Source organism: Nicotiana sylvestris, chromosome 2, assembly GCF_000393655.2.
Source record: "Nicotiana sylvestris chromosome 2, ASM39365v2, whole genome shotgun sequence".
NCBI classification, from domain to species: domain Eukaryota; kingdom Viridiplantae; phylum Streptophyta; class Magnoliopsida; order Solanales; family Solanaceae; genus Nicotiana; species Nicotiana sylvestris.
In genome coordinates this window covers 174,053,213-174,067,704 of record NC_091058.1, presented here as the reverse complement: position 1 = coordinate 174,067,704, position 14,492 = coordinate 174,053,213, and positions in this window count along the sequence as shown.

Sequence of the window (14,492 nt, the reverse complement as noted above, 5' to 3'; positions counted from 1 at the left end):
GAATATTGTGAAATTGAGGAAAAGAAAAAAAAAAGAAATAGCGGTTAGAGAGTTAATTGTTCATTTTTGAAAAAACCCAATGCCCAAATACTGTCGAAACTCTGCCGAAATTTTGAGAAAATGTTTTATTAGTTTGTTTTAGTAAAAGCAAAGGAAAATAGAAAAAAAAGTCGTTGTCTGTCTTCAAAAATAGAAAGGGAAAATAGTTTGTCTTCCAATGAAAAATGAAAATGAAAAAGAGTCTTATTTTTAAAATATTTTTTTTTTGTTTATGAAAATGCCAAAAATAAAAATGAAAAGAGTCATGCTTTGAAAGTGGTTTTGTTATTTGCTGCCAAAAATGAAAAAAAAAGGGTCATGTTTGAAAATAGTGCAGTTAATTAGGCGAACTACGCTGGTTTGATTCTCACCGGATGTGAGATACGTAGGCAGCCCTAATCGGGTCCAACCTCCCCTTTTGCTAAAATAGCCTAAAAATATGTCAACTTTTAATTTCATCATAAAGAAGTCGAGTGACGCTGTTTTGTCAAAACATAGCCGAATGTTCCCGAAAGGGACGCCGGAAGGCTGACTTTGCATAAACAGCCACCTTTGGGTCATGTTTTAGATCTGGTCCAGTTGACCCACACTTTGCATAAGCGGCCAGGTGAATACCGTTTTGATTTTTAGTCAAAATAAGCCGAGCCAGCTACGGCTGTGTCTTAAACCGTTCTTGCCGAAATAGCCTTAGAGTATCTTTTAGTTGTCGAAAGGCTATTTTCGTAAAAGAACAGACAAGTTTGTAAAATGTCATAAAATAATCTTCCCGGCCTCAAAATTCATTTGAAATTGGGAAGGGGCCATGTTTGCAAAAACAGCCGTTTTGTCAAAATCGGCATATAAGGGAAGGAATCTGTCATTTTATTTTGCTTGAATTTGTACTTCTTTGGATTAGAGAATGTGGGCCGTTTGACTTTCGAGCCTGTTGTTCGTCTTTAAATAATTCCAAAAAATGTTTTACTGTTGTTTACATTTTATGTGTCCGAACTACGCAAGGTCTGATTCATGCGGGGACATGATACGAAGGCAATCTACATAAGGTTCGACCACCGCTAAAAAAGAAAAAAAAGTGAATAAAAGAAAAAGAAAAAAGATGGAATGGAGGGTTTCCGAAACACTTGAAAAAGGCACAAATAAAACAAGCCGGGAGGATGCATGCGGTAGGAGAAAAAACATGTTAGAAATGGTTAACTGCCTAAGAACATTGCATCCCCCAACGTGCAACTGCAATATCTGTTAAAACTCTAACGCTAATAGGTTTGTTGTTTGTCCAATTCCAAACAGTTAGTTGTTAAAGCATACTGGCACCATACCATTATCAAACAAGATCAAAAGGGCCTATACCAGAAAGCATGACTAGCTCAGAAAATAGTGTTGAGTCGGAAAGGACGACACATCAGATGCTGAAGGAGGCGATGGCCAATGTAGAAAAAATGAGATTGGAAATGCATGAAATGCAACTAGCCATGGCTAAGGTGCAAAAGGGGCCCGAACCACTCGTCACTCCTACTCCCCCACCGGGACACACGCCAGAATACCCTTCCCCCGGCCCTTCAACAAGCTTCCCCATTGCCCAATACTACCAATGGGAAACTTCCTATAATCCCAAGCTCCACCACCCAAACAAAACCCTCCTCCACCAATCGTCCCCGTCTTTGGGGCACCTCTACCAGCCACACTGCAAAGATCCTCCAGCGAGCCGTTGTTTCAGGCTCATGATTACTAGTATTATCCTCCTGAACCAACCTTTAAAGCACCCGAACCATACACTTACACCCCTCACCTCCAATTCCCCGCAGAAACTGAGAGGCCGACTAGGAATCCGGAGCAGGATGAAGTGCTTCGTAAAATGAAAAGTCTGGAGCAATCTTTCCAGAATATACATGGATTGGGCAGCCAAATTAGTGTGGCCTACAAAGATCTGTGCCCTTTCCCTGATGTGCAATTGCCGGCAGGTTTTAAGATGCCCAAATTTGATCTATACGAGGGGCATGGTGATCCCATGGCACATCTGCGAGGTTTCTGTAGTAAGATGAGAGGAGCAGGTGGAAAGGATGAGCTTCTGATAGCTTATTTCGGTCAGAGTTTAAGCGGGTCCGCACTCGAATGGTACACGAGGCAGGATCCTAGTAGGTGGTATACCTGGGACGATCTAGCACAAGCATTTACGGGTCACTTCCAGTATAACCTTGAGATCGTCCCGGACCATCTCACACTGTTAAAACTTGAGAAAAATCCTGGAGAGAGCTTTAGGGAATTCAGATTCCGTTGGAGGGAACAAGCAGCAAGAGTCGATCCACCAATGAGGGAAGGTGAAATGGTGGACTACTTCTTACAAACTTTGGATCCAACTTACTTTGGTCACCTGGTAACGTCAGTTGGTAAATCTTTCAACGAAGTAGTAAAAATGGGCGGTATGATCGAAGAGGGACTCATATCCAACAAAATACTGAGCTATTCGGCAATTAAAGCAACCACTCAGGCCATCTAGAGCAGCGTGGGAGGTGCGCTCGGAAAGAAGAGAGAGGAGGTTGCAACGGTTGAAGCAGGTACTGGGTCCAAATCCAGAGGTCCTTCCACTCACTACCAGCCCAGACCCCATCACCCAAATTGTCCACACACTCCATACAACCTTCCACAACCCTACTACGCACCATCAGAGCCACTCTTTTCCGCCCATCATGCCCAAACCTGCCCCCGAGCTCCATATAATCCGCCTCAATATTATCCTCCGAACAATGTCTGGTCGCATGTTCAACCATCAGGTCACCCCCTATGGCGAGCGCCAGCACCACATAATGCATTCTTGCCTTCACAACGTTTTCGAGCACCCAACGACCCTAAAAAACAGGGGCAGGGAGGGGAACAAAGGCAAAGAAATAGTTTCATGCCGATTGGGGAGTCCTACACAAGTTTGTTTGAAAAGTTAAAGCTTTCTGGCCTGATTGAGCCGCTCCTTGGCTATACTCCAGACCCATATGCAAAAGGATTTGATCCTGCTGTACGATGCATGTACCACTCTAATATCCAAGGACATAGCATTGAAGACTGTCGTTCTTTGAAAAAGGAAATAGAAAGAATGATTCAGGAAGGGGTAATTGTGATCAATGACAGTGACAGGGAGCACGCGAATCCTCGTGAGAACTTGTTGACTGATGTTGATGATACTGAAGTTGGTGATGGTCTTGGCAATGTTGATATAGAGCTCAATGGCTAAAATGCCGTGCTTGGTAGTTGGAAAGACACTCCATTTTTGGGTCAGCCGGAGAGGATCTTTGATGGCTTATTTTGTTGTCATTTCTGTTGTCTAGATTATTCTTAGGGTTGTAATCCGGATATTGTCTTGTGTCAAACCCTCTTATCCTTCCATTTTTGCCACAATGGTTTATTTAGTTTTGTCCAGGTTTGTTTTATGGTATACTTTGGTTTGTTTTGCTTACTTTTGTTATTCAAACCATTTCACCATTAGCCTAATGCAAAATCCGGTCTTTTATTATTTCCAGTCATCATTTTTGTTTAGTTCTTCTATCATTTTGTTCAGCGCCGATTCTAGTGACATGACATGCGCACATAGTTTGGGCCTAATCTTAAAAGTTAATCATAAAACCCCGGAAATGTGATCAGAACATTTAAAGGAAATAAGGATGGTTTGAGATTATTCGGAGCTCGAGTCATGTGGAATTGGGGCAAGTAAAACATAAAGAAAACCATTAAAGGCAAGATTCGCCAAATTGGCATGAGGGTCGTTCATGATAATGAGAGTGAGAGTATTGCCCAGCAGTGCTTTAGAGATGACAAACAAAAAGGCAAATGTGTGAATATAATTGTCAAGTCCAGCACCATCAGAAGAGGCTACAAATCTTTGTTTAAATTATGTTGTTTGCACTTGGCATGTTTTGAAGACTAGAATGACGAAGACATTTTGTTCTGCTACCTAAACACTTTATCCTTCATTATCCCTTTTGAGCCTTATTTATTTTTCTTTTCATACCCCTCATTCGGAATCAGTAACAACAGGATAGAAACACAAACATGGAAGATAAAGAGAAAGAAAAAAAAGAGAAAGAAAAGAAAACAACAAAACGACAAAAGAAAAAGGAGAAATGAGAAAAAGAAAAAAGAAGAAGAAAATAATAGGTAAATGAAGAAAACAGAGGAATTGGGAACTACGTTTGACCTGATTCCTCAAATAGGATACGTAGGCGCCTCACGGCTCGGTCATAGGGTGCATAGTGTACATAGTGTAACATAGTGTAAAGCAAAAAATAAAAATCCCCCAGCAAGAAACTGGGGCAGAAGTTGTGCTCGATGTAAAGAAAGCCGGTTCCGAAGGTTATAATTTTGAACCCCGAATTGATTTGTTTTTGAGCCTTTAAAACCCTTTCTTTCTAGCCTATCCAAAATCCCACATTACGGTCCAAAGAGAGATCTTCTAATCAGTCTTCAAAAGATGCCAAGTCAGACAAATGAGAGTCTTACCGGGGAACATAACACTCTGATCCACAGCAGAAAGGACTCTGATCCCCAACATAAAAGAAATAAAAAGAGAGTCTTATGGGTAACACCCCAATCCCCAGCAGAGAGAGTCATATCAACAACACTCCAAATCCCCAGCTGGAAAGTAATACAAATGAGAGAGTCTTATCGATGAAAATCTTCACGGGCACCATAAGGCGATGAAAGCTGAGAGAAAAACCAAAATGAGAGAGGCTTGATAGTGAAAACCCTTCGGGCACTACAAGTCGAATAAAGAATGCGAATTAGATGGAAATCACCAGACAAAAATTGTGAAAGGCGATTAACGGCAGAGGATAGGCCATATGTGCATGTCATGACCATTAGAGTCGGTATCTGCGTTTGATAGGTTTTTATTTATAGTTTCTTTTGTTAAAGAGTCATCTTTTTCTTTTGTCTTTTATTCTGTTCCTTTTATCTTTCTCCTTTCATAGAAAAATTCCCCAGTAGAGTCTGTTTGGTCAGAACAAATGCAAAATGACTTCAAAATATGCCATCAGCTTTCCAATTATGCAAGATGAGATCTGACTAGTACATCCAAGTGGTATAGTCAGCAAGGAACAAGCGCGAGCCAGTGTCAAGAAAGATATCCCCAACAAAAGGGAATTGACAAAAGGATGGGCGAGTGTCAAGAAGGATATCCCCGCCGAAATCAAAGGTTATTAAAACTCAAGGCCAAGGCCCGTGGACAAAGCAAGGAGAGCAATGAGCATGATTTGGGAAATTCATACGAGACTAAAAGGTCGGGGAAATGCCAGTTTCCGAGCTATGCCATAAAAGAAGAGGGATATCCCCAGTAAAAAGGGATTATCCCCAGCAAATAATATCATCCCCAACAAGTTTTGGAACGCAAAGCAAGGAAGGAGAAAGGGAAAAGTCATCCCAATAGGAGTATCACAACCAACCACCGCGTTTTAAACTAACAAATTTTGTTTGATTTGAAACAGGTAAAAGAAATGGCATTGATGACGGAAATGCATGCCACAAGGGAGATTATCAAACTGGGGCAGAAAATTTTCCTTTCATTTAGAAAATTTTCTGGAAGTCAGGTACCCATTTGGGGAAGAATAAAGATAGCACCAGTCTCAAGGGAAGTGATATTTGAACCAGTGTTACCCCCAGCATAATAAGTTTTAATGAAGGAAGTTGTTCCCCAGCAGACAGAACAAAAAGATGAAACTTGTGCTCGGAAAAAGCAAAAGGCCGGTGTCATTCCCAACAGCCTTCCGAAGAGTGAAGCACTAGTTTTGGAGGAATCAAAATCCCCCAGCAGTGTTATCCTCGACAGCGTTATCCCCAGCTGATAACATTTTATCCCCCAACAGGTAAGTAAATAATTCCCCAGCAGTGTTATCCCCAGCAGTTTCGAGAGAAGACAACACAAGTTTTTAAGGAAAGCAGTTCTGTAAGGAGGTAATTCAGGAAGAAGGAAATGGTTCACGCATAGGAGACGCACTTCCTAAATTAAGATTTCATTCATAGGAGACGCACTTCCTAGTTTAAAATCATTAAAGTTTCACCCATAGGAGATGCACTTCCTAAGTTTATTTTCATGCATAGGAGACGCATTTCCTAAATTAAGATTTCATTCATAGAAGACGCACTTCCTAGTTTTAAATCATTAAAGTTTCACCCATAGGAGACGCACTTCCTAAGTTTATTTTTACCCCAGGAGACGCACTTCCTAAGTTTATTTTACCCATAGGAGACGCACTTCCTAAATTAAGATTTCATGCATAGGAGATGCACTTCCTAAGTTTAATTTCATGCATAGGAGACGCACTTCCTAAATTAAGATTTCGTGCATAGGAGACGCACTTCCTAAATTAAGTTTTCATTAATAGGAGACGCACTTCCTAGTTTAAAATAATTAAAGTTTTACCCATAGGAGACGCACTTCCTAAGTTTATTTTTACCCCTAGGAGACGCACTTCATAAGTTTAATTTCATGCATAGGAGAGGCACTTTCTAAATTAAGATTTCATGCATAGGAGACGCACTTCCTAAATTAAGATTTCATGCATAGGAGATGCACTTCCTAAATTAAGTTTTCATTAATAGGAGACGCACTTCCTAGTTTAAAATCATTAAAGTTTTACCCATAGGAGACGCACTTCCTAAAGTTTATTTTTACCCCAGGAGACGCACTTCCTAAGTTTATTTTTACCCCTAGGAGACGCACTTCCTAAGTTTAATTTCATGCATAGGAGACGCACTTCCTAAATTAAGATTTCATGCATAGGAGACGCACTTCCTAAATTAAGTTTTCATTAATAGGAGACGCACTTCCTAGTTTAAAATCATTAAAGTTTTACCCATAGGAGACGCACTTCCTAAGTTTATTTTTACCCCTAGGAGACGCACTTCCTAAGTTTAATTTCATGCATAGGAGACGCACTTCCTAAATTAAGATTTCATGCATAGGAGACGCACTTCCTAAATTAAGATTTCATGCATAGGAGACGCACTTCCTAAATTAAGTTTTCATTAATAGGAGACGCACTTCCTAGTTTAAAATCATTAAAGTTTTACCCATAGGAGACGCACTTCCTAAGTTTATTTTTACCCCTAGGAGACGCACTTCCTAAGTTTATTTTACCCATAGGAGACGCACTTCCTAAATTAAGATTTCATGCATAGGAGACGCACTTCCTAAGTTTAATTTCATGCATAGGAGACGCACTTCCTAAATTAAGATTTCGTGCATAGGAGACGCACTTCCTAAATTAAGTTTTCATTAATAGGAGACGCACTTCCTAGTTTAAAATAATTAAAGTTTTACCCATAGGAGACGCACTTCCTAAGTTTATTTTTACCCCTAGGAGACGCACTTCCTAAGTTTATTTTTACCCCTAGGAGACGCACTTCCTAAGTTTAATTTCATGCATAGGAGACGCACTTCCTAAATTAAGATTTCATGCATAGGAGACGCACTTCCTAAATTAAGTTTTCATTAATAGGAGACGCACTTCCTAGTTTAAAATCATTAAAGTTTTACCCATAGGAGACGCACTTCCTAAAGTTTATTTTTACCCCAGGAGACGCACTTCCTAAGTTTATTTTTACCCCTAGGAGACGCACTTCCTAAGTTTAATTTCATGCATAGGAGACGCACTTCCTAAATTAAGTTTTCATTAATAGGAGACGCACTTCCTAGTTTAAAATCATTAAAGTTTTACCCCTAGGAGACGCACTTCCTAAGTTTATTTTTACCCCTAGGAGACGCACTTCCTAAGTTTAATTTCATGCATAGGAGACGCACTTCCTAAATTAAGATTTCATGCATAGGAGACGCACTTCCTAAGTTTAATTTCATGCATAGGAGACACACTTCCTAAATTAAGATTTCATGCATAGGAGACGCACTTCCTAAATTAAGTTTTCATTAATAGGAGACGCACTTCCTAGTTTAAAATCATTAAAGTTTTACCCATAGGAGACGCACTTCCTAAGTTTATTTTTACCCCTAGGAGACGCACTTCCTAAGTTTAATTTCATGCATAGGAGACGCACTTCCTAAATTAAGATTTCATGCATAGGAGACGCACTTCCTAAATTAAGATTTCATGCATAGGAGACGCACTTCCTAAATTAAGTTTTCATTAATAGGAGACGCACTTCCTAGTTTAAAATCATTAAAGTTTTACCCATAGGAGACGCACTTCCTAAAGTTTATTTTTACCCCAGGAGACGCACTTCCTAAGTTTATTTTTACCCCTAGGAGACGCACTTCCTAAGTTTAATTTCATGCATAGGAGACGTACTTCCTAAATTAAGTTTTCATTAATAGGAGACACACTTCCTAGTTTAAAATCATTAAAGTTTTACCCCTAGGAGACGCACTTCCTAAGTTTATTTTTACCCCTAGGAGACGCACATCCTAAGTTTATTTTTACCCCTAGGAGACGCACTTCCTAAGTTTAATTTCATGCATAGGAGACACACTTCCTAAATTGAGATTTCATTAATAGGAGACGCACTTTGTAGTTTAAAATCATCAAAGTTTTACCCATAGGAGACGCACTTCCTAAGTTTATTTTCACCCCTAGGAGACGCACTTCGTAGTCTTGGTCGTTCAGGTTATATTTCTGCTTTAGGAGATGCACTTCCTAAAATGAGATTTTCTCCTAGGAGACGCACTTCCTAGTCTGGTTCATTTAAGTTCATTTGTAGGAGACGCACTTCCTAGTTTGAATCATTGAAGTTTCACCCCTAGGAAACGCATTTCATAGTCTGGGTCTTTCAGGTTATATTTTTGCTTTAGGAGACGCACTTCCTAAAAATGAGAGTTTACCACTAGGAGACACACTCCCTGATTTTGGTTCACACAAGCTTTACTCGTAGGAGACACACTTCCTAGTTTGGTTCATTCAGGTTTTATTTGTAGCAAACGCATTTGCTTGTCAAAGTTTCAGGTTTTACTCATAGGAGACGCACATCCTGGCCTAGTCGTTGGTTTACTCTCACATTGCATATAGTATAAGTGGTTTACAATATTGCTAACAATTCACAAATCTTCCTAGTGCAAACTGGGGCAAAAAATTTCCTTTGTTTTGTCTATTTTGTAGAGGTCAGGAGCCCGTCTGAAGAGAAGAATGGCGAACTTATTTTCAAAAAAGTTGTTGAGGTCAGGAGTCCGCCTGAAGAGAGGAATGGCGATTTACTTTCAAAGTTGTGTTTGAGGTCAGGAGCCCGCCTGAAGAGAGGAATGGCAAATTTATTTTCAAAGTTGTTGGTTGAAGTTGGGAGCCCACCCATATAGTAGAGGAATACATTGCAAGTCAGTAAAGCAAAAGAATCTAACAGGAATCCCCAGCAGGAAACAATAAAAATCCCCAGCACAGGAAAGCAGAAGGTTGCAACAAGAGATCCCAGCGCAAATTCAAGCGCATGAGTCAAAAGGAAGAAAAGACGTATCTTGAAAGAAGCGGCCGGTGAGCATTGAAGTATGCCCAGCATAACAAATCTGATGAAGAAAGCCGTATCCCCAGAGGAATAACCGAAAAGCTTAATGAAGGAAGCCATATCCCCAGCGGACCGAACTAGACAGTGAGAATTGGTATTCAGAGTAGCAAAAGGTCGGTGTCATCCTCGTCAGTTCTCGGAAGAAAGAAGCACCGGAATAGACGCATGCCGACAAGACAGCAAGGCATCAAGAACAAATGGAAGATAGATAGGATCTTGTAATCCGTAGTCTAGCCTAGCTTCTTGATTTTTCTTTTAAGCACGGTGTAATAAGGAGATCGGTAAGCAGTAATAACAACATGCAACAGCAGTAACATTGCAGTCCCATGGTAGTCCCAGCTACCAAAATTTCCCAAACTACATTAACCTGATTCCCTTCTAGCCAGGGATATGTAGGAAACCTTTGAAGCAAAGGTTCGGTTAAATCTTTATCAAAAAAAAAATGCTTCACACGGAGTACTCGGATGGGCAAAAATCGCTCGCTTTATCTTTGCACGGAAATCCTTCGTGTCTTCGGGCAAAGAAGGGCAGCTATAAGCACGTGATTTTTGCCCTATATGAGAATTACTCCCAAAAAAATTCCAAAAAAAAAAATATAAAACAATTTTTTTGTTTGCAATTATTGTGAATTTTGTGTATTGTTTGCATTTGTATGTGCATGTTTATTTGTTAAATTAATAAAAAATACAAAAATATATCACATTTGCATTTAGGATTTAATTCTACAATTAGGAGTAATTAAGTTTGTTTTACAAGAATGAAAATTACAAAATATGCATCATTTGCATTTTTAGCATTCAATGTCAAATTGTGCAATTTTGTTTTAATGGGTGCTTAATTATGTATGATAAATGTTGCTAGGAATTAGTTAGTATTTTTTATAAGTTAATTTAGTTTATAACTTAATTTAGAATTTAGTTTTATTAATTAGAAAGTAAAAGAAAATAGAGCTAAAAATATAAAGAAAATCGGAATTGGGCCTCTTCTTCAATTTCAAACCACAGGCCCAAAGATACCCAACCTTCCCCATGACCCGGTCCATTTCAACCCAGGTCGACCCAGTCCATAACCCAAAGACCCAACACCCCTATCTCCCTATCTTACATTTCACAAAACAAAAACAAAAAAATAAAAACCCTAAACCTAAAGCTAATCCCATCCGCCACCCTCTCTTCTTCTTCTCCAAGACCACACCCCTCCAACACGAGCAGCCATGGCTGCTTTCCCCCTCATGCCTCACCCTCAACACACACACACACACACGTCGTTCTTCATCGCCCTCACGACCCCAGTTCGGACAAACAACCAACACCATCTCCATCATCGTCCTCAAGCTATGAACGACCAAACGACCACCTTCGAGCTCCGTCTCGACATCCATGGCAGATATGAACCAGCACCCCTGCTTTACCACTGTTGCTTTTGCTACGTCCAAACAGACCTCGCTGCCACTGCTTCGTCTTCTTCGTCGTCGAGCTTGAGCTCGACACCCATGGCTGCTACTGCGTCTTCTTCTCCACCCCGTCACCTACTGCTTCTTTTGCTTCGTCTTCAACAGACCAGCTGACCCCATTCTCGTCGAAAACCAACGAGCAGTAACATCTCCAATACTGCTGCTCCAGCTCCACCTTCATCGACGTCCAGCTCCGCCAACAAACCTTCTGCTGCGTTGCTGCTGCCTTAGCCCCGTCCAGCATCGCTTCTGCTGCGTTGTTGCTGCTTCGTCGAGCATTTGATTCTAAACAAACCCCATCGCTACTGCTTCACCCTTTTTCCGTCACCTCCAGTCCAAAAATGAGACTCAACCATCTTGTTTGTTCGAGCTTTGGTCGGGGTTGTCGAAACAGTTCATACACAGTCGAGGTTGTCGAGTTGCAGCGCGTCAAGGTTGCAATTCAAACCCAATCCCTTTAATATGGTAGGATTCCGACCTATTTTTGTGTTGTTGTTAGCTTTTGTTCATTTTCTGTCCAATTCTCGTTCGGGTAAAATTAAATGTTTGGTTTATTCTGATTTTTCTTCTTCTTTGTATTGTTGCATATTTCAAGTTAGGAAGTTCAAATGTTTGGTTTAAACTGTGGCTATTCCCATGAGTGTTTATTCTTGTATTGGTTCAAATGGTTTTGTTTTGTGTATTGTTTGGTTTCCTGTTTTTTGTTGTTCATCATATGATTTCAGTTTGCATTTTCGTTTCCGTTAATTGTGATTCATGTTGTTTCAGTTTACTTTTATTGTTAATATTGTTGTCTCCTTGCTCGTTCATTTGTGTCTAAGTTAACCAGGATTGGTTTCCAATATGGTTAACTTATTCCCATTAATTTGATGTTGTTCAATCTGTGTTCATGGGATTTGTTATTTAAATTTGTTTAGAAATTGGTTATATTTGCTGTATTTTGGTTGGGATTGATTAAGTGAATTGGTTATAGCTGACGGGGGTAGATTGGTAAATTGCAGTACGTTCAGGGGTAAAATGGTAATTTCAGTAAGGTTGGAGGGGTATTTTTGGAATTGAACATTTGAACAATTATTTAATCTGAGTGCTCTGTCCACTAGGCATTAACAATATTAAAATAATACATTGTGGGGCACAAGACATAAATTAGTGGGGAGATGATATAATTGTTTAATATAGTGGGAGACAAGACATAATGTAGTGGAGGGAATAATGTAATTATTTAAGTTAAGCATGGGGGACAAGATATAATGGGGTGGGGTTGATATATTTATTTAATGTAGTGGGGGACAAAACATGTGGGCATGGGAGACAAGGGTTTAAAATAAAGAAGACATAGGGTAATGGGGAACAAAGCATGCAATTAGGGGAATATTTCGGGTTGGGGGTTCAAGACAAAAGTCTTGTTATAAATAGAGTCATTTGACACATTTTAAGGAGGACATTTTTTAGGAGAGAACATTTTGGGGAGGACTTGAAGGACATGGACTTAGAGAGAAAAAAAAGAAGAGACTTTAGAAGAAGAAACAAAAAAAAAGAAAGTTGAGAGTGTGACTGAATTTTGAGAAATTAGAATTTGAGAGCAAAAGAGAAAAACAAGTTGAACTTTACTTGAATAATTTCCGTTTGCCTTTCCTTGAGTGTTATTTAAAATCAGTAAACTGCTGCTTCTTGTATCCGTATCTCTTCTGCTTTGACTGCGATTGCATTCCGGTACTGCTGGTTTTTCAATCTGTTGTTGGGTTATTCTACTGGTCGTTACTGATTTTGTCGTGTTGCTGAACCTATTGTTGCTGTGTATTTACACTACTGCTGTTTCTACTAATCTTCATCTTCTTTCCTTGCTTTCCAAATAAACGGTACACAAACTGATACACTGATTCATCTTGTAATCTACTCGAAGCAAGAATGCAAAAAATGAGAAAGATTTGAAGTTGTAGTTTAATGTAGTCTTTTCTTTCTTTTATTGTCTGTATGTAGAACATTCTATGCGCTGCCCATGTAGACTCTTTAAACGTCTCACTTTCAAAACTTAACTATAATATCTCGAAAGTATGTAAATAAAGTAGGATCTTTTCTTCATTTATTTTAGAGAAAAACGAAAAATAGAAAATGTAGTCATTCTAAGATTATCCTTTTTTTTAAAAAAATAATGAGACGAGCCTCGCCAAATAAAAATGCAAATTGCGGGGCCCTCAATAATTGGTCATAATAAATACTTAGAATTTGGGATGGACTGTTTAGTGAATTTCACTGTCTTCTCCAAAGATAATAACGCGTTAGACTCTTCAGACGCGATTTAATTAAATTACATTTCTTGAACTCGGGTGCACATTTATGTGACCCAAATCCAAATCTCAATGGAGTCGAAATGTATCTCTAATCACGGGTATATTGATTGTGACGTGGTTCGAGATGCATGTCCATGGCGTTGCAAATTCCTTTTTTAAAAAAAATAAGAATGAGATGAGCCTCGCCGAATAAAAATACAAAATTGCGGGGCCCTCAGTAAATATTTGCTTTAAAATTGCTTAGACTTCGGGATGGACCGTTTAGCAAAATTTCACGGCCCTACCCAAAGTAAATGATACGCTAGTCGCTTTAGGCGCGCCTTTAATAATTTAATTTTCTTAAACTCGGGTGCACATTTATGTGGCCCAAATCCAAATCTCAACAGAGTTGAAATGTGCCAACAACCACGGGTGCATTGATGTGACGTGGTTCGAGATGTATTTCCACGATGTTGCAATTCTTGATAAAAATAACAATAATGATAAAAGCGGTTAAAAGTTAAAATTCGCACATAGGTTCAACATGTATTAAATCAGATAATCAAGCCGAATATGGCAGTTGAGCGACCGTGCTAGAACCACGGAACTCGGGAATGCCTAACACCTTCTCCCGGGTTAACAGAATTCCTTATCCGGATTTCTGGTTCGCGGACTGTTAAACAGAGTCATTCTTTTCTTCGATTCGGGATTAAACCGGTGACTTGGGACACCCTAAATCTCCCAAGTGGCGACTCTGAATTAAATAAACAAATCCCGTTTTGATTGTCCTTTAATTGGAAAAACTCCTTCACCCCTTGCGGGGGGCGGAAAAAGGAGGTGTGACAAACCCCGCATAGAATTCCCTTACTAAGTTGAGGTTGATGTCCTTAGGGTTCTTAAAAATATAGCTCAACCCCAGATCCTAGATGCCTTTCCAAATAGCCGGGTACTTTGCTTTCACACTTCGTTCCTGTATAGCCCCCTCCGGATGGATATATTTAGGCCTACAACACTTGTACCAATCCCTCGTCTGCGAAGGTATGCTATTTATGCCAAATTCTCAGTGGCCTGGGGGTTGTGTACCCGCTTGGGCACCAGTCATACTAGAGGCAACTTCTCCCTTCTTTCTTTTCTTTGGAGGAGGTGCAGAGGTCGCATTTGCTTTAGCTTAGGCCGATGAAGTAGACTTCCCTTTGCCTGTATCTTTTGTGGCCGGCATCTTCGTTCCTACACAAACGAGCAATAGTCAG